This window comes from Mesoplodon densirostris, chromosome 4 (genome assembly GCF_025265405.1).
Source record: "Mesoplodon densirostris isolate mMesDen1 chromosome 4, mMesDen1 primary haplotype, whole genome shotgun sequence".
In the NCBI taxonomy this organism is placed as follows: Eukaryota; Metazoa; Chordata; class Mammalia; order Artiodactyla; family Ziphiidae; genus Mesoplodon; species Mesoplodon densirostris.
Window position 1 is genome coordinate 113,717,101 of NC_082664.1, and position 19,506 is coordinate 113,736,606.

Sequence of the window (19,506 nt, forward strand, 5' to 3'; positions counted from 1 at the left end):
CGCATTCTTGGGAAGACGTGGCCAGCTCCTGCAACCCAATCATGACAGCCCATCCCACGACATCACACCGGACATGTCCTCATGATGCCTTGCCATCTTCTGCAGGCCAGCAGCCACCACGCAGGCTTCAATGCAGCACTCGGTCCTAACCCCACTCCACGATGACCCACTTAGTGCCAAAACTCTGTCGGGATCTGCAGTGGAGTAGCCGACATGGGCAATACCTAGCCCTAATCCATCAGCTCCCTTCCGTTGAAGACCAACCGCAGCCCACACCCACCCACTGCTCCATCCCCACCGGGCACTAAAGAACTTCAGCGCGCCAAAACAAATGACAGGGAGGGACACAGGCCTGGCCTGAGGCTCCAGACTCCAACCAGGGATGCTTCCTCATTATGGCTTCCAGAAATAGCCCCCGAAGCTGCATGGACAAACGTGATCCTGGCCAAAGCACACCTTTCCAAGCTGCAAGCTTACTGGGACTACACCAGCACGCACTCCGACTCTGAAGACCAGCAGGAGAGACTTCCCCCTCGCATGCCCTCAACGGTCTTTCAGCAGGGACCTAATATGCGTAGATGACCCAGCTTATGGGCAGACACAGTGGACCCCCAGATAGGAGCACCTCGAATTCTGGAACCCTGGTGTGTGTTTGCATGCAGGTCAGAAGGGGACGCTGGCCCTCACTCCTCACTCTCCCCTACCCCCGAGAGATGAAACGTGCTGGACCTCAGATTCGATGAGGAGACGGTAGAGTGTTCTCACTCATTTTGTTCAGATTTTCCAAGGAATGCATACAAGGGTGTCACCATCGATCCAAGCACAGGCTGGGACGCTGCAGAACACAACCGGGCATGCCGTGGGGGTCTGAAGAGGAGAGATGACCTCGGAGTACTCCAAAACGCTGGGGAATCCACAGCCCTCAGGCCACTCAGAAAGAGCAACAGTCAATCCACTCTTGCAGCCATTTGGACCGTCTGAGGAAAACCTCATATCCAATGGCACATCATAGGGTGGGTGAAAGCCTACCTTCCTGAGTTAGCCAGAGCCACGCGTAGCAACATGCCCCCGTGTCATTTTTCCACTTTTCCTTAGCACCTGCAGTCATCAGCCAACGCGTAGGTCTTCTTCTCTTTGCCGACGGCCAGCCTTGTCCAGCATCTGCACCTGAGAACTGGACATAAATCAGGTAGGCTTCAGAATTGGACCGGTGTACTCAGAGATCATGATTCATGAGAATTTTTACCTGGGCTTGAGCTCGGACCCTGCCTCCCAAGGACGTCTACCTTTACAGAGAACTCAATGTTTGTCTGACAGCACGACTGCAGTAAGTAAGGCGTGTACATTGGCCAGTACGTGAGAGGGTATATTTTTGTTTTCACGCATGTGCGCGTGTGTGACTGTTACTGCACACGACGACGTGCTTGTGGGCTACTTTTTATGCCTCTGAATCCGCATCTTGCTCTCTGTGTGTCCCTGTGGCCCTCTCCTGAGACCTCGAACCATAAAAGCCAGAGTTTATACACAGCGTCCTGGATTTGGACCCCCCACTGAATGGAGAAAGACGTCTTCAAGCTTCAACAGACTGAATGTGAACTTTGAAACCCAGGGGGGTTTCAAATGGGCCAAGGACTTCAACTATTCCACAGCCAAGCCTTCTGACCAACGCACAAACACCTGACGAGACCTGCTTTCCAACCGTGGGTGTAACATATAGATGGACCCAGAAATCCTGCAACCTAGTAGAATATGTAATGTGCACTTGGGGGCACTCCCATCATTTTTAGGAGCAAGGAAACCTCCTATGGGCGGGCCGACCTGCGACTGGCTACAGGCAAGATGCAGCCCGGCACCTCTCAAGGGGCTAACGAAATTCGGCCCAACTGCCAATTGTTGCCAACTATGCCAAATCACTTTGCGAGGACCCATGGGAATGCCCACCACAGGAAGTGGTGGGCTTCAGTAACCAAGACCCATGTTCAAACCCCACTGCGGAAACTAGGCTAGCTTCCCAGGCACGTGTTGCCAGCATCCAGACACCAGGTTTGGCGGCCCTGAACCCGGAGGAAACACTCAAATTCTTGACAGTGTTGTCCTACGTGCCCTCCTCCTGCCCACCGGGTAAGACGAACCTACTGGAAGCCACAGACATCATTTAAACTCGGGGTCACTGTATACCAGGGATGGCAGACCGCAAACACGACTGCTTTGATGACACTGACCATACCCCATGCATCCTGGCACTTCTTCACTGACAGAGTGACACTACCGAGAACCTCCCAGAGATCAAAGGCACTCTCCCCGAGGACCACAGACCGATTTCCAATGGAAGAACTCTGCTTCGCGAGGGGACCTGCAAGCTTCAAAGGGCACAGTGGCTGTCCACGGCAGTGCACCTGGCATCGGAACACTGAACGCATCTCTGCTCCGCCAACGGACTGCTCCAGATAAACCACTAGCTATCCAAAACTCCTGCGTGCCACAAGGGCTGGCCGCATCATGCCCTCTCGGAGAAACACTTTCGCTTTGCATATTCCCAAACAAGGAAACAAAGTGGCCAAAGGGCATGTTCGCATAACCCAAATACCCCCAAGGTGAGCGGCACAGACGCTTCAACATGTCCAACTTCTCGGTGTCCTGCAAGACACCCTTTGGGCGACATTCCTCCGGCAACGGGATCACAACTCTACGCAGGTTAAGTACGTAACCGCATCCTCATGTACTGCCAAAGCCATCACCTTCGTGGGCAGCTGATGCCAGCACATCACGAACAGGACGCATTCTTGGGAAGACGTGGCCAGCTCCTGCAACCCAATCATGACAGCCCATCCCACGACATCACACAGGACATGTCCTCATGATGCCTTGCCATCTTCTGCAGGCCAGCAGCCACCACGCAGGCTTCAATGCAGCACTCGGTCCTAACCCCAGTCCACGATGACCCACTTAGTGCCAAAACTCTGTCGGGAGCTGCAGTGGAGTAGCCGACATGGGCAATACCTAGCCCTAATCCATCAGCTCCCTTCCGTTGAAGACCAACCCCAGCCCACACCCACACACTGCTCCATCCCCACCGGGCACTAAAGAACTTCAGCGCGCCAAAACAAATGACAGAGAGGGACACCTGCCTGGCCTGAGGCTCCAGGCTCCAACCAGGGATGCTTCCTCATTTTGGCTTCCAGAAATAGCCCCCGAAGCTGCATGCACAAACGTGATCCTGGCCAAAGCACACCTTTCCAAGTTGCAAAGTTACTGGGCCTACACCAGCACACACTCCGACTCTGAAGACCAGCAGGAGAGCCTTCCCCCTCGCATGCCCTCAATGGTCTTTCAGCAGGGACCTAATATGCGTAGATGACCCAGCTTATGGGCAGACACAGTGGACCCCCAGATAGGAGCACCTCGAATTATGGAACCCTGGTGTGTGTTTGCATGCAGGTCAGAAGGGGACGCTGGCCCTCACTCCTCACTCTCCCCTACCCCCGAGAGACGAAACGTGCTGGACCTCAGATTCGATGAGGAGACGGTAGAGTGTCCTCACTCATTTTGTTCAGATTTTCCAAGGAATGCATACAAGGGTGTCATCATTGATCCAAGCACAGGCTAGGACGCTGCAGAACACAACCGGGCATGCAGTGGGGGTCTGAAGAGGAGAGATGACCTCGGAGTACTCCAAAACCCTGGGGAATCCACAGCCCTCAGGCCACTCAGAAAGAGCAACAGTCAATCCACTCTTGCAGCCACTGGGACCGTCTGAGGAAAACCTCATATCCAATGGCACATCATAGGGTGGGTGAAAGCCTACCTTCCTGAGTTAGCCAGAGCCACGCATAGCAACATGCCCCCGTGTCATTTTTCCACTTTTCCTTAGCACCTGCAGTCATCAGCCAACGCGTAGGTCTTCTTCTCTTTGCCGACGGCCAGCCTTGTCCAGCAGCTGCACCTGAGAACTGGACATAAATCAGGCAGGCTTCAGAATTGGACCGGTGTACTCAGAGATCATGATTCATGAGAATTTTTACCTGGGCTTGAGCTCAGACCCTGCCTCCCAAGGACGTCTACCTTTACAGAGAACTCAATGTTTGTCTGACAGCACGACTGCAGGAAGTAAGGCATGTACGTTGGCCGGTACGTGAGAGGGAATATTTTTGTTTTCACGCATGTGCGCGTGTGTGACTGTTACTGCACACGACGATGCGCTTGCGGGCTTCTTTGTGTGCCTCTGAATCCGCATCTTGGTCTCTGTGTGTCCCTGTGGCCCTCTCCTGAGACCTCGAACCATAAAAGCCAGAGTTTATACACAGCGTCCTGGATTTGGACCCCCCCACTGAATGGAAAAAGACCTCTTCAAGCTTCAACAGACTGAATGTGAACTTTGAAACCCAGGGGGCTTTGAAATAGGCCAAGGACTTCCACTCTTCCACAGCCAAGCCTTCTGGCCAACGCACAAACACCTGACGAGACCTGCTTTCCGACCGTGGGTGTAACATATAGATGGACCCAGAAATCCTGCAACCTAGTAGAATATGTAATGTGCACTTGGGGGCACTCCCATCATTTTTAGGAGCAAGGAAACCTCCTATGGGCGGGCCGACCTGCGACTGGCTACAGGCAAGATGCAGCCCGGCACCTCTCAAGGGGCTAACGAAATTCGGCCCAACTGCCAAATGTTGCCAACTATGACAAATCACTTTGCGAGGACCCATGGGAATGCCCACCACAGGAATTGGTGGGCTTCAGTAACCAAGACTCACGTTCAAACCCCACTGTGGAAACTAGGCTAGCTTCCCAGGCACGTGTTGCCAGCATCCAGCCACCAGGTTTGGTGGCCCTGAACCCGGAGGAAACACTCAAATTCTTAACAGTGTTGTCCTACGTGCCCTCCTCCAGCTCACCGGGTAAGTCGAACCTACTGGAAGCCACAGACATCATTCAAACACGGGTTCACTGTATACCAGGGATGGCAGACCGCAAACACGACTGCTTTGATGACACTGACCATACGCCATGCATCCTGGCACTTCTTCACTGACAGAGTGACACTACCGAGAACCTCCCAGAGATCAAAGGCACTCTCCCTGAGGACCACAGACCGATTTCCAATGGAAGAACTCTGCTTCGCGAGGGGACCTGCAAGCTTCAAAGGGCACAGTGGCTGTCCACGGCAGCGCACCTGGCATCGGAACACTGAACGCATCTCTGCTCCGCCAATGGACTGCTCCAGATAAACCACTAGCTATCCAAAACTCCTGCGTGCCACAATGGCTGGCCACATCATGCCCTCTCGGAGAAACACTTTCGCTTTGCACATTCCCAAACAAGGAAACAAAGTGGTCAAAGGGCATGTTCGCATAACCCAAATACCCCCAAGGTGAGCGGCAGAGACGCTTCAACATGTCTAACTTCTCGGCGTCCCGCAAGACACCCTTTGCGCGACATTCCTCCGGCAACGGGATCACAGCTCTACGCAGGTTAAGTACGTAAACACATCCTCATGTACTGCCAATGCCATCCCCTTCGTGGGCAGCTGATGCCAGCACATCACGAACAGGACGCATTCTTGGGAAGACGTGGCCAGCTCCTGCAACCCAATCATGACAGCCCATCCCACGACATCACACCGGACATGTCCTCATGATGCCTTGCCATCTTCTGCAGGCCAGCAGCCACCACGCAGGCTTCAATGCAGCACTCGGTCCTAACCCCACTCCACGATGACCCACTTAGTGCCAAAACTCTGTCGGGATCTGCAGTGGAGTAGCCGACATGGGCAATACCTAGCCCTAATCCATCAGCTCCCTTCCGTTGAAGACCAACCGCAGCCCACACCCACCCACTGCTCCATCCCCACCGGGCACTAAAGAACTTCAGCGCGCCAAAACAAATGACAGGGAGGGACACAGGCCTGGCCTGAGGCTCCAGACTCCAACCAGGGATGCTTCCTCATTATGGCTTACAGAAATAGCCCCCGAAGCTGCATGGACAAACGTGATCCTGGCCAAAGCACACCTTTCCAAGCTGCAAGCTTACTGGGCCTACACCAGCACGCACTCCGACTCTGAAGACCAGCAGGAGAGACTTCCCCCTCGCATGCCCTCAACGGTCTTTCAGCAGGGACCTAATATGCGTAGATGACCCAGCTTATGGGCAGACACAGTGGACCCCCAGATAGGAGCACCTCGAATTCTGGAACCCTGGTGTGTGTTTGCATGCAGGTCAGAAGGGGACGCTGGCCCTCACTCCTCACTCTCCCCTACCCCCGAGAGATGAAACGTGCTGGACCTCAGATTCGATGAGGAGACGGTAGAGTGTTCTCACTCATTTTGTTCAGATTTTCCAAGGAATGCATACAAGGGTGTCACCATCGATCCAAGCACAGGCTGGGACGCTGCAGAACACAACCGGGCATGCCGTGGGGGTCTGAAGAGGAGAGATGACCTCGGAGTACTCCAAAACGCTGGGGAATCCACAGCCCTCAGGCCACTCAGAAAGAGCAACAGTCAATCCACTCTTGCAGCCATTTGGACCGTCTGAGGAAAACCTCATATCCAATGGCACATCATAGGGTGGGTGAAAGCCTACCTTCCTGAGTTAGCCAGAGCCACGCGTAGCAACATGCCCCCGTGTCATTTTTCCACTTTTCCTTAGCACCTGCAGTCATCAGCCAACGCGTAGGTCTTCTTCTCTTTGCCGACGGCCAGCCTTGTCCAGCATCTGCACCTGAGAACTGGACATAAATCAGGTAGGCTTCAGAATTGGACCGGTGTACTCAGAGATCATGATTCATGAGAATTTTTACCTGGGCTTGAGCTCGGACCCTGCCTCCCAAGGACGTCTACCTTAACAGAGAACTCAATGTTTGTCTGACAGCACGACTGCAGGAATTAAGGCATGTACGTTGGCCGGTACGTGAGAGGGTATATTTTTGTTTTCACGCATGTGCGCGGGTGTGATTGTTACTGCACATGAGGACGCGCTTGTGGGCGTCTTTGTGTGCCTCTGAATCCGCATCTTGCTCTCTGTGTGTTCCTGTGGCCCTCTCCTGAGACCTCGAACCATAAAAGCCAGAGTTTATACACAGCGTCCTGGATTTGGACCCCCCGACTGAATGGAGAAAGACCTCTTCAAGCTTCAACAGACTGAATGTGAACTTTGAAACCCAGGGCGTTTTGACATAGGCCACGGACTTCCACTCTTCCACAGCCAAGCCTTCTGACCAACGCACAAACACCTGACGAGACCTGCTTTCCGACCGTGGGTGTAACATAAAGATGGACCCAGAAATCCTGCAACCTAGTAGAATATGTAATGTGCACTTGGGGCCACTCCCATCATTTTTAGGAGCAAGGAAACCTCCTATGGGCGGGCCGACCTGCGACTGGCTACAGGCAAGATGCAGCCCGTCACCTCTCAAGGGGCTAACGAAATTCGGCCCAACTGCCAATTGTTGCCAACTATGACAAATCACTTTGCGAGGACCCAGGGGAATGCCCACCACAGGAAGTGGTGGGCTTCAGTAACCAAGACCCACGTTCAAACCCCACTGTGAAAACTAGGCTAGCTTCCCAGGCACGTGTTGCCAGCATCCAGACACCAGGTTTGGCGGCCCTGAACCCGGAGGAGACACTCAAATTCTTGACAGTGTTGTCCTACGTGCCCTCCTCCTGCCCACCGGGTAAGTCGAACCTACTGGAAGCCATAGACATCATTCAAACACGGGGTCACTGTATACCAGGTATGGCAGACTGCAAACACGACTGCTTTGATGACACTGACCATACCCCATGCATCCTGGCACTTCTTCACTGACAGAGTGACACTACCGAGAACCTCCCAGAGATCAAAGGCACTCTCCCCGAGGACCACAGACCGATTTCCAATGGAAGAACTCTGCTTCGCGAGGGGACCTGCAAGCTTCAAAGGGCACAGTGGCTGTCCACGGCAGCGCACCTGGCATCGGAACACTAAACGCATCTCTGCTCGGCAAACGCACTGCTCCAGATAAACCACTAGCTATCCAAAACTCCTGCGTGCCACAAGGGCTGGCCGCATCATGCCCTCTCGGAGAAACACTTTCGCTTTGCACATTCCCAAACAAGGAAACAAAGTGGCCAAAGGGCATGTTCGCATAACCCAAATACCCCCAAGGTGAGCGGCACAGACACTTCAACATGTCTAACGTCTCGGCGTGCCGCAAGACACCCTTTGGGCGACATTCCTCCTGCAACGGGATCACAGCTCTACTCAGGTTAAGTACGTAACCGCATCCTCATGTACTGCCAAAGCCATCCCCTTCGTGGGCAGCTGATGCCAGCACATCACGAACAGGACGCATTCTTGGGAAGACGTGGCCAGCTCCTGCAACCCAATCATGACAGCCCATCCCACGACATCACACAGGACATGTCCTCATGATGCCTTGCCATCTTCTGCAGGCCAGCAGCCACCACGCAGGCTTCAATGCAGCACTCGGTCCTAACCCCACTCCACGATGACCCACTTAGTGCCAAAACTCTGTCGGGATCTGCAGTGGAGTAGCCAACATGGGCAATACCTAGCCCTAATCCATCAGCTCCCTTCCATTGAAGACCAACCCCAGCCCACACCCACCCACTGCTCCATCCCCACCGGGCACTAAAGAACTTCAACGCGCCAAAACAAATGACAGGGAGGGACACAGGCCTGGCCTGAGGCTCCAGGCTCCAACCAGGGACGCTTCCTCATTTTGGCTTCCAGAAATAGCACCCGAAGCTGCATGCACAAATGTGATCCTGGCCAAAGCACACCTTTCCAAGCTGCAAGCTTACTGGGCCTACACCAGCACACACTCCGACTCTGAAGACCAGCAGGAGAGCCTTCCCCCTCGCATGCCCTCAACGGTCTTTCAGCAGGGACCTAATATGCGTAGATGACCCAGCTTATGGGCAGACACAGTGGACACCCAGATAGGAGCACCTCGAATTCTGGAACCCTGGTGTGTGTTTGCATGCAGGTCAGAAGGGGACCTACATGCCTACAGGCCCTCCTCCTGCCCACTGGGTAAGTCGAACCTACTGGAAGCCACAGACATCATTCAAACACGGGGTCACTGTATACCAGGGATGGCAGACCGCAAACACGACTGCTTTGATGACACTGACCATACGCCATGCATCCTGGCACTTCTTCACTGACAGAGTGACACTACCGAGAACCTCCCAGAGATCAAAGGCACTCTCCCCGAGGACCACAGACCGATTTCCAATGGAAGAACTCTGCTTCGCGAGGGGACCTGCAAGCTTCAAAGGGCACAGTGGCTGTCCACAGCAGCGCACCTGGCATCAGAACACTGAACGCATCTCTGCTCCGCCAACGGACTGCTCCAGATAAACCACTAGCTGTCCAAACCTCCTGCGTGCCACAAGGGCTGGCCGCATCATGCCCTCTCGGAGAAACACTTTCGCTTTGCACATTCCCAAACAAGGAAACAAAGTGGCCAAAGGGCATGTTCGCATAACCCAAATACCCCCAAGGTGAGCGGCACAGACGCTTCAACATGTCCAACTTCTCGGCGTCCCGCAAGACACCCTTTGGGCGACATTCCTCCGGCAACGGGATCACAACTCTACGCAGGTTAAGTACGTAACCGCATACTCATGTACTGCCAAAGCCATCCCCTTCGTGGGCAGCTGATGCCAGCACATCACGAACAGGACGCATTCTTGGGAAGACGTGGCCAGCTCCTGCAACCCAATCATGACAGCCCATCCCAAGACATCACACAGGACATGTCCTCATGATGCCTTGCCATCTTCTGCAGGCCAGCAGCCACCACGCAGGCTTCAATGCAGCACTCGGTCCTAACCCCACTCCACGATGACCCACTTAGTGCCAAAACTCTGTCGGGAGCTGCAGTGGAGTAGCCGACATGGGCAATACCTAGCCCTAATCCATCAGCTCCCTTCCGTTGAAGACCAACCCCAGCCCACACCCACCCACTGCTCCATCCCCACCGGGCACTAAAGAACTTCAACGCGCCAAAACAAATGACAGAGAGGGACACAAGCCTGGCCTGAGGCTCCAGGCTCCAACCAGCGATGCTTCCTCATTTTGGCTTCCAGAAATAGCCCCCGAAGCTGCATGCACAAATGTGATCCTGGCCAAAGCAGACCTTTCCAAGCTGCAAGCTTACTGGGCCTACACCAGCACACACTCCGACTCTGAAGACCAGCAGGAGAGCCTTCCCCCTCGCATGCCCTCAACGGTCTTTCAGCAGGGACCTAATATGCGTAGATGACCCAGCTTATGGGCAGACACAGTGGACCCCCAGATAGGAGCACCTCGAATTCTGGAACCCTGGTGTGTGTTTGCATGCAGGTCAGAAGGGGACGCTGGCCCTCACTCCTCACTCTCCCCTACCCCCGAGAGACGAATCGTGTTGGACCTCAGATTCGATGAGGAGACGGTAGAGTGTTCTCACTCATTTTGTTCAGATTTTCCAAGGAATGCATACAAGGGTGTCACCATCGATCCAAGCACAGGCTGGGACGCTGCAGAACACAACCGGGCATGCCGTGGGGGTCTGAAGAGGAGAGATGACCTCGGAGTACTCCAAAACCCTGGGGAATCCACAGCCCTCAGGTCACTCAGAAAGAGCAACAGTCAGTCCACTCTTGCAGCCACTGGGACCGTCTGAGGAAAACCTCATATCCAATGGCACATCTTAGGGTGCGTGAAAGCCTACCTTACTGAGTTCTGACCAACGCACAAACACCTGACGAGACCTGCTTTCCAACCGTGGGTGTAACATATAGATGGACCCAAAAATCCTGCAACCTAGTAGAATATGTAATGTGCACTTGGGGGCACTCCCATCATTTTTAGGAGCAAGGAAACCTCCTATGGGCGGGCCGACCTGCGACTGGCTACAGGCAAGATGCAGCCCGGCACCTCTCAAGGGGCTAACGAAATTCGGCCCAACTGCCAATTGATGCCAACTATGCCAAATCACTTTGCGAGGACCCATGGGAATGCCCACCACAGAAAGTGGTGGGCTTCAGTAACCAAGACCCACGTTCAAACCCCACTGCGCAAACTAGGCTAGCTTCCCAGGCATGTGTTGCCAGCATCCAGCCACCAGGTTTGGCGGCCGTGAACCCGGAGGAAACACTCAAATTCTTGACAGTGTTGTCCTACGTGCCCTCCTCCTGCCCACCGGGTAAGTCGAACCTACTGGAAGCCACAGGCATCATTCAAGCACGGGGTCACTGTATACCAGGGATGGTAGACCGCAAACACGACTGCTTTGATGACACTGACCATACCCCATGCATCCTCGCACTTCTTCACTGACAGAGTGACACTACCGAGAACCTCCCAGAGATCAAAGTCACTCTCCCCGAGGACCACAGACCGATTTCCAATGGAAGAACTCTGCTTCGCGAGGGGACCTGCAAGCTTCAAAGGGCACAGTGGCTGTCCACGGCAGTGCACCTGGCATCGGAACACTGAACGCATCTCTGCTCCACCAACGGACTGCTCCAGATAAACCACTAGCTATCCAAAACTCCTGCGTGCCACAAGGGCTGGCCGCATCATGCCCTCTCGGAGAAACACTTTCGCTTTGCACATTCCCAAACAAGGAAACAAAGTGGCCAAAGGGCATGTTCGCATAACCCAAATACCCCCAAGGTGAGCGGCACAGACGCTTCAACATGTCCAACTTCTCGGCGTCCCGCAAGACACCCTTTGGGCGACATTCCTCCGGCAACGGGATCACAACTCTACGCAGGTTAAGTACGTAACCGCATCCTCATGTACTGCCAAAGCCATCCCCTTCGTGGGCAGCTGATGCCAGCACATCACGAACAGGACGCATTCTTGGGAAGACGTGGCCAGCTCCTGCAACCCAATCATGACAGCCCATCCCACGACATCACACCGGACATGTCCTCATGATGCCTTGCCATCTTCTGCAGGCCAGCAGCCACCACGCAGGCTTCAATGCAGCACTCGGTCCTAACCCCACTCCACGATGACCCACTTAGTGCCAAAACTCTGTCGGGATCTGCAGTGGAGTAGCCGACATGGGCAATACCTAGCCCTAATCCATCAGCTCCCTTCCGTTGAAGACCAACCGCAGCCCACACCCACCCACTGCTCCATCCCCACCGGGCACTAAAGAACTTCAGCGCACCAAAACAAATGACAGGGAGGGACACAGGCCTGGCCTGAGGCTCCAGACTCCAACCAGGGATGCTTCCTCATTTTGGCTTCCAGAAATAGCCCCCGAAGCTGCATGGACAAACGTGATCCTGGCCAAAGCACACCTTTCCAAGCTGCAAGCTTACTGGGCCTACACCGGCACGCACTCCGACTCTCAAGAGCAGCAGGAGAGACTTCCCCTTCGCATGCCCTCAACGGTCTTTCAGCAGGGACCTAATGTGCGTAGATGACCCAGCTTATGGGCAGACACAGTGGACCCCCAGATAGGAGCACCTCGAATTCTGGAACCCTGGTGTGTGTTTGCATGCAGGTCAGAAGGGGACGCTGGCCCTCACTCCTCACTCTCCCCTACCCCCGAGAGATGAAACGTGCTGGACCTCAGATTCGATGAGGAGACGGTAGAGTGTTCTCACTCATTTTGTTCAGATTTTCCAAGGAATGCATACAAGGGTGTCACCATCGATCCAAGCACAGGCTGGGACGCTGCAGAACACAACCGGGCATGCCGTGGGGGTCTGAAGAGGAGAGATGACCTCGGAGTACTCCAAAACGCTGGGGAATCCACAGCCCTCAGGCCACTCAGAAAGAGCAACAGTCAATCCACTCTTGCAGCCATTTGGACCGTCTGAGGAAAACCTCATATCCAATGGCACATCATAGGGTGGGTGAAAGCCTACCTTCCTGAGTTAGCCAGAGCCACGTGTAGCAACATGCCCCCGTGTCATTTTTCCACTTTTCCTTAGCACCTGCAGTCATCAGCCAATGCGTAGGTCTTCTTCTCTTTGCCGACGGCCAGCCTTGTCCAGCATCTGCACCTGAGAACTGGACATAAATCAGGTATGCTTCAGAATTGGACCGGTGTACTCAGAGATCATGATTCATGAGAATTTTTTCCTGGGCTTGAGCTCGGACCCTGCCTCCCAAGGACGTCTACCTTTACAGAGAACTCAATGTTTGTCTGACAGCACGACTGCAGTAAGTAAGGCGTGTACATTGGCCAGTACGTGAGAGGGTATATTTTTGTTTTCACGCATGTGCGCGTGTGTGACTGTTACTGCACACGACGACGTGCTTGTGGGCTTCTTTGTGTGCCTCTGAATCCGCATCTTGCTCTCTGTGTGTCCCTGTGGCCCTCTCCTGAGACCTCGAACCATAAAAGCCAGAGTTTATACACAGCGTCCTGGATTTGGACCCCCCACTGAATGGAGAATGATGTCTTCAAGCTTCAACAGACTGAATGTGAACTTTGAAACCCAGGGGGGTTTCAAATGGGCCAAGGACTTCAACTATTCCACAGCCAAGCCTTCTGACCAACGCACAAACACCTGACAAGACCTGCTTTCCAACCGTGGGTGTAACATATAGATGGACCCAGAAATCCTGCAACCTAGTAGAATATGTAATGTGCACTTGGGGGCACTCCCATCATTTTTAGGAGCAAGGAAACCTCCTATGGGCGGGCCGACCTGCGACTGGCTACAGGCAAGATGCAGCCCGGCACCTCTCAAGGGGCTAACGAAATTCGGCCCAACTGCCAATTGTTGCCAACTATGCCTAATCACTTTGCGAGGACCCATGGGAATGCCCACCACAGGAAGTGGTGGGCTTCAGTAACCAAGACCCACGTTCAAACCCCACTGCAGAAACTAGGCTAGCTTCCCAGGCACGTGTTGCCAGCATCCAGCCACCAGGTTTGGCGGCCCTGAACCCGGAGGAAACACTCAAATTCTTGACAGTGTTGTCCTAGGTGCCCTCCTCCTGCCCACCGGGTAAGACGAACCTACTGGAAGCCACAGACATCATTTAAACTCGGGGTCACTGTATACCAGGGATGGCAGACCGCAAACACGACTGCTTTGATGACACTGACCATACCCCATGCATCCTGGCACTTCTTCACTGACAGAGTGACACTACCGAGAACCTCACAGAGATCAAAGGCACTCTCCCCGAGGACCACAGACCGATTTCCAATGGAAGAACTCTGCTTCGCGAGGGGACCTGCAAGCTTCAAAGTGCACAGTGGCTGTCCACGGCAGTGCACCTGGCATCGGAACACTGAACGCATCTCTGCTCCGCCAACGGACTGCTCCAGATAAACCACTAGCTATCCAAAACTCCTGCGTGCCACAAGGGCTGGCCGCATCATGCCCTCTCGGAGAAACACTTTCGCTTTGCACATTCCCAAACAAGGAAACAAAGTGGCCAAAGGGCATGTTCGCATAACCCAAATACCCCCAAGATGAGCGGCACAGACGCTTCAACATGTCCAACTTCTCGGCGTCCTGCAAGACACCCTTTGGGCGACATTCCTCCGGCAACGGGATCACAACTCTACGCAGGTTAAGTACGTAACCGCATCCTCATGTACTGCCAAAGCCATCCCCTTCGTGGGCAGCTGATGCCCGCACATCACGAACAGGACGCATTCTTGGGAAGACGTGGCCAGCTCCTGCAACCCAATCATGACAGCCCATCCCACGACATCACACAGGACATGTCCTCATGATGCCTTGCCATCTTCTGCAGGCCAGCAGCCACCACGCAGGCTTCAATGCAGCACTCGGTCCTAACCCCACTCCACGATGACCCACTTAGTGCCAAAACTCTGTCAGGAGCTGCAGTGGAGTAGCCGACATGGGCAATACCTAGCCCTAATCAATCAGCTCCCTTCCGTTGAAGACCAACCCCAGCCCACACCCACCCACTGCTCCATCCCCACCGGGCACTAAAGAACTTCAACGCGCCAAAACAAATGACAGAGAGGGACACCTGCCTGGCCTGAGGCTCCAGGCTCCAACCAGGGATGCTTCCTCATTTTGGCTTCCAGAAATAGCCCCCGAAGCTGCATGCACAAACGTGATCCTGGCCAAAGCACACCTTTCCAAGCTGCAAGCTTACTGGGCCTACACCAGCACACACTCCGACTCTGAAGACCAGCAGGAGAGCCTTCCCCCTCGCATGCCCTCAATGGTCTTTCAGCAGGGACCTAATATGCGTAGATGACCCAGCTTATGGGCAGACACAGTGGACCCCCAGAGAGGAGCACCTCGAATTCTGGAACCCTGGTGTGTGTTTGCATGCAGGTCAGAAGGGGACGCTGGCCCTCACTCCTCACTCTCCCCTACCCCCGAGAGACGAAACGTGCTGGACCTCAGATTCGATGAGGAGATGGTAGAGTGTTCTCACTCATTTTGTTCAGATTTTCCAAGGAATGCATACAAGGGTGTCACCATCGATCCAAGCACAGGCTGGGACGCTGCAGAACACAACCGGGCATGCCGTGGGGATCTGAAGAGGAGAGATGACCTCGGAGTACTCCAAAACCCTGGGGAATCCACAGCCCTCAGGTCACTCAGAAAGAGCAACAGTCAGTCCACTCTTGCAGCCACTGGGACGGTCTGAGGAAAACCTCATATCCAATGGCACATCTTAGGGTGGGTGAAAGCCTACCTTCCTGAGTTAGCCAGAGCCACGCATAGAAACAGGCCCCTGTGTCATTTTTCCACTTTTCCTTAGCACCTGCAGTCATCAGCCAACGCGTAGGTCTTCTTGTCTTTGCCGACGGCCAGCCTTGTCCAGCAGCTGCACCTGAGAACTGGAGATAAATCAGGCAGGCTTCAGAATTGGACCGGGGTACTCAGAGATCATGATTCATGAGAATTTTTACCTGGGCTTCAGCTCGGAATCTGCCTCCCAAAGACGTCTACATTTATAGAGAACTCAATGTTTGTCTGACAGCACGACTGCAGGAATTAAGGCATGTACATTGGCCGGTACGTGAGAGGGTATATTTTTGTTTTCACGCATGTGCGCGGGTGTGATTGTTACTGCACATGAGGACGCGCTTGTGGGCGTCTTTGTGTGCCTCTGAATCCGCATCTTGCTCTCTGTGTGTTCCTGTGGCCCTCTCCTGAGACCTCGAACCATAAAAGCCAGAGTTTATACACAGCGTCCTGGATTTGGACCCCCCGACTGAATGGAGAAAGACCTCTTCAAGCTTCAACAGACTGAATGTGAACTTTGAAACCCAGGGCGTTTTGACATAGGCCACGGACTTCCACTCTTCCACAGCCAAGCCTTCTGACCAACGCACAAACACCTGACGAGACCTGCTTTCCGACCGTGGGTGTAACATAAAGATGGACCCAAAAATCCTGCAACCTAGTAGAATATGTAATGTGCACTTGGGGCCACTCCCATCATTTTTAGGAGCAAGGAAACCTCCTATGGGCGGGCCGACCTGCGACTGGCTACAGGGAAGATGCAGGCCGGCACCTCTCAAGGGGCTAACGAAATTCGGCCCAACTGCCAATTGTTGCCAACTATGACAAATCACTTTGCGAGGACCCAGGGGAATGCCCACCACAGGAAGTGGTGGGCTTCAGTAACCAAGACCCACGTTCAAACCCCACTGCGGAAACTAGGCTAGCTTCCCAGGCACGTGTTGCCAGCATCCAGACACCAGGTTTGCCGGCCCTGAACCCGGAGGAAACACTCAAATTCTTGACAGTGTTGTCCTACGTGCCCTCCTCCTGCCCACCGGGTAAGTCGAACCTACTGGAAGCCATAGACATCATTCAAACACGGGGTCACTGTATACCAGGTATGGCAGACTGCAAACACGACTGCTTTGATGACACTGACCATACGCCATGCATCCTGGCACTTCTTCACTGACAGAGTGACACTACCGAGAACCTCCCAGAGATCAAAGGCACTCTCCCCGAGGACCACAGACCGATTTCCAATGGAAGAACTCTGCTTCGCGAGGGGACCTGCAAGCTTCAAAGGGCACAGTGGCTGTCCACGGTAGCGCACCTGGCATCGGAACACTAAACGCATCTCTGCTCCGCCAACGCACTGCTCCAGATAAACCACTAGCTATCCAAAACTCCTCCATGCCACAAGGGCTGGCCGCATCATGCCCTCTCGGAGAAACACTTTCGCTTTGCACATTCCCAAACAAGGAAACAAAGTGGCCAAAGGGCATGTTCGCATAACCCAAATACCCCCAAGTTGAGCGGCACAGACGCTTCAACATGTCCAACTTCTCGGCGTCCCGCAAGACACCCTTTCGGCGACATTCCTCCGGCAACGGGATCACAACTCTACGCAGGTTAAGTACGTAACCGCATCCTCATGTACTGCCAAAGCCATCCCCTTCGTGGGCAGCTGATGCCAGCACATCACGAACAGGACGCATTCTTGGGAAGACGTGGCCAGCTCCTGCAACCCAATCATGACAGCCCATCCCACGACATCACACCGGACATGTCCTCATGATGCCTTGCCATCTTCTGCAGGCCAGCAGCCACCACGCAGGCTTCAATGCAGCACTCGGTCCTAACCCCACTCCACGATGACCCACTTAGTGCCAAAACTCTGTCGGGATCTGCAGTGGAGTAGCCGACATGGGCAATACCTAGCCCTAATCCATCAGCTCCCTTCCGTTGAAGACCAACCGCAGCCCACACCCACCCACTGCTCCATCCCCACCGGGCACTAAAGAACTTCAGCGCGCCAAAACAAATGACAGGGAGGGACACAGGCCTGGCCTGAGGCTCCAGACTCCAACCAGGGATGCTTCCTCATTATGGCTTCCAGAAATAGCCCCCGAAGCTGCATGGACAAACGTGATCCTGGCCAAAGCACACCTTTCCAAGCTGCAAGCTTACTGGGCCTACACCAGCACGCACTCCGACTCTGAAGACCAGCAGGAGAGCCTTCCCCCTCGCATGCCCTCAACGGTCTTTCAGCAGGGACCTAATATGCGTAGATGACCCAGCTTATGGGCAGACACAGTGGACCCCCAGATAGGAGCACCTCGAATTCTGGAACCCTGGTGTGTGTTTGCATGCAGGTCAGAAGGGGACGCTGGCCCTCACTCCTCACTCTCCCCTACCCCCGAGAGATGAAACGTGCTGGACCTCAGATTCGATGAGGAGACGGTAGAGTGTTCTCACTCATTTTGTTCAGATTTTCCAAGGAATGCATACAAGGGTGTCACCATCGATCCAAGCACAGGCTGGGACGCTGCAGAACACAACCGGGCATGCCGTGGGGGTCTGAAGAGGAGAGATGACCTCGGAGTACTCCAAAACGCTGGGGAATCCACAGCCCTCAGGCCACTCAGAAAGAGCAACAGTCAATCCACTCTTGCAGCCATTTGGACCGTCTGAGGAAAACCTCATATCCAATGGCACATCATAGGGTGGGTGAAAGCCTACCTTCCTGAGTTAGCCAGAGCCACGCGTAGCAACATGCCCCCGTGTCATTTTTCCACTTTTCCTTAGCACCTGCAGTCATCAGCCAACGCGTAGGTCTTCTTCTCTTTGCCGACGGCCAGCCTTGTCCAGCATCTGCACCTGAGAACTGGACATAAATCAGGTAGGCTTCAGAATTGGACCGGTGTACTCAGAGATCATGATTCATGAGAATTTTTACCTGGGCTTGAGCTCGGACCCTGCCTCCCAAGGACGTCTACCTTTACAGAGAACTCAATGTTTGTCTGACAGCACGACTGCAGTAAGTAAGGCGTGTACATTGGCCAGTACGTGAGAGGGTATATTTTTGTTTTCACGCATGTGCGCGTGTGTGACTGTTACTGCACACGACGACGTGCTTGTGGGCTACTTTTTATGCCTCTGAATCCGCATCTTGCTCTCTGTGTGTCCCTGTGGCCCTCTCCTGAGACCTCGAACCATAAAAGCCAGAGTTTATACACAGCGTCCTGGATTTGGACCCCCCACTGAATGGAGAAAGACGTCTTCAAGCTTCAACAGACTGAATGTGAACTTTGAAACCCAGGGGGGTTTCAAATGGGCCAAGGACTTCAACTATTCCACAGCCAAGCCTTCTGACCAACGCACAAACACCTGACGAGACCTGCTTTCCAACCGTGGGTGTAACATATAGATGGACCCAGAAATCCTGCAACCTAGTAGAATATGTAATGTGCACTTGGGGGCACTCCCATCATTTTTAGGAGCAAGGAAACCTCCTATGGGCGGGCCGACCTGCGACTGGCTACAGGCAAGATGCAGCCCGGCACCTCTCAAGGGGCTAACGAAATTCGGCCCAACTGCCAATTGTTGCCAACTATGCCAAATCACTTTGCGAGGACCCATGGGAATGCCCACCACAGGAAGTGGTGGGCTTCAGTAACCAAGACCCACGTTCAAACCCCACTGCGGAAACTAGGCTAGCTTCCCAGGCACGTGTTGCCAGCATCCAGCCACCAGGTTTGGCGGCCCTGAACCCGGAGTAAACACTCAAATTCTTGACAGTGTTGTCCTACGT

The 19,506-nt window shown here is 54.0% G+C and overlaps 7 non-coding genes across 7 annotated transcripts; all 7 read right to left on the bottom strand.

Moving 5' to 3' along the window:
- Positions 1–725: 725 nt before the first annotated feature.
- On the bottom strand, positions 726–818 carry LOC132489461 (small nucleolar RNA SNORD116). Its single transcript, XR_009531871.1, has one exon. It is a non-coding gene; the product is annotated as a small nucleolar RNA SNORD116 (small nucleolar RNA).
- A 2,683-nt stretch (positions 819–3,501) lies between these two features.
- LOC132489497 (small nucleolar RNA SNORD116) lies at positions 3,502–3,594 on the bottom strand. Its single transcript, XR_009531907.1, has one exon. It is a non-coding gene; the product is annotated as a small nucleolar RNA SNORD116 (small nucleolar RNA).
- Positions 3,595–6,278: 2,684 nt separating this feature from the next.
- LOC132489462 (small nucleolar RNA SNORD116) lies at positions 6,279–6,371 on the bottom strand. Its single transcript, XR_009531872.1, has one exon. It is a non-coding gene; the product is annotated as a small nucleolar RNA SNORD116 (small nucleolar RNA).
- Positions 6,372–10,419: 4,048 nt separating this feature from the next.
- On the bottom strand, positions 10,420–10,512 carry LOC132489464 (small nucleolar RNA SNORD116). The gene has a single exon (XR_009531874.1). It is a non-coding gene; the product is annotated as a small nucleolar RNA SNORD116 (small nucleolar RNA).
- A 2,065-nt stretch (positions 10,513–12,577) lies between these two features.
- On the bottom strand, positions 12,578–12,670 carry LOC132489465 (small nucleolar RNA SNORD116). The gene has a single exon (XR_009531875.1). It is a non-coding gene; the product is annotated as a small nucleolar RNA SNORD116 (small nucleolar RNA).
- Positions 12,671–15,353: 2,683 nt separating this feature from the next.
- Positions 15,354–15,446, bottom strand: LOC132489505 (small nucleolar RNA SNORD116). Its single transcript, XR_009531915.1, has one exon. It is a non-coding gene; the product is annotated as a small nucleolar RNA SNORD116 (small nucleolar RNA).
- A 2,684-nt stretch (positions 15,447–18,130) lies between these two features.
- LOC132489466 (small nucleolar RNA SNORD116) lies at positions 18,131–18,223 on the bottom strand. Its single transcript, XR_009531876.1, has one exon. It is a non-coding gene; the product is annotated as a small nucleolar RNA SNORD116 (small nucleolar RNA).
- Between the last annotated feature and the right edge of the window lie 1,283 nt (positions 18,224–19,506).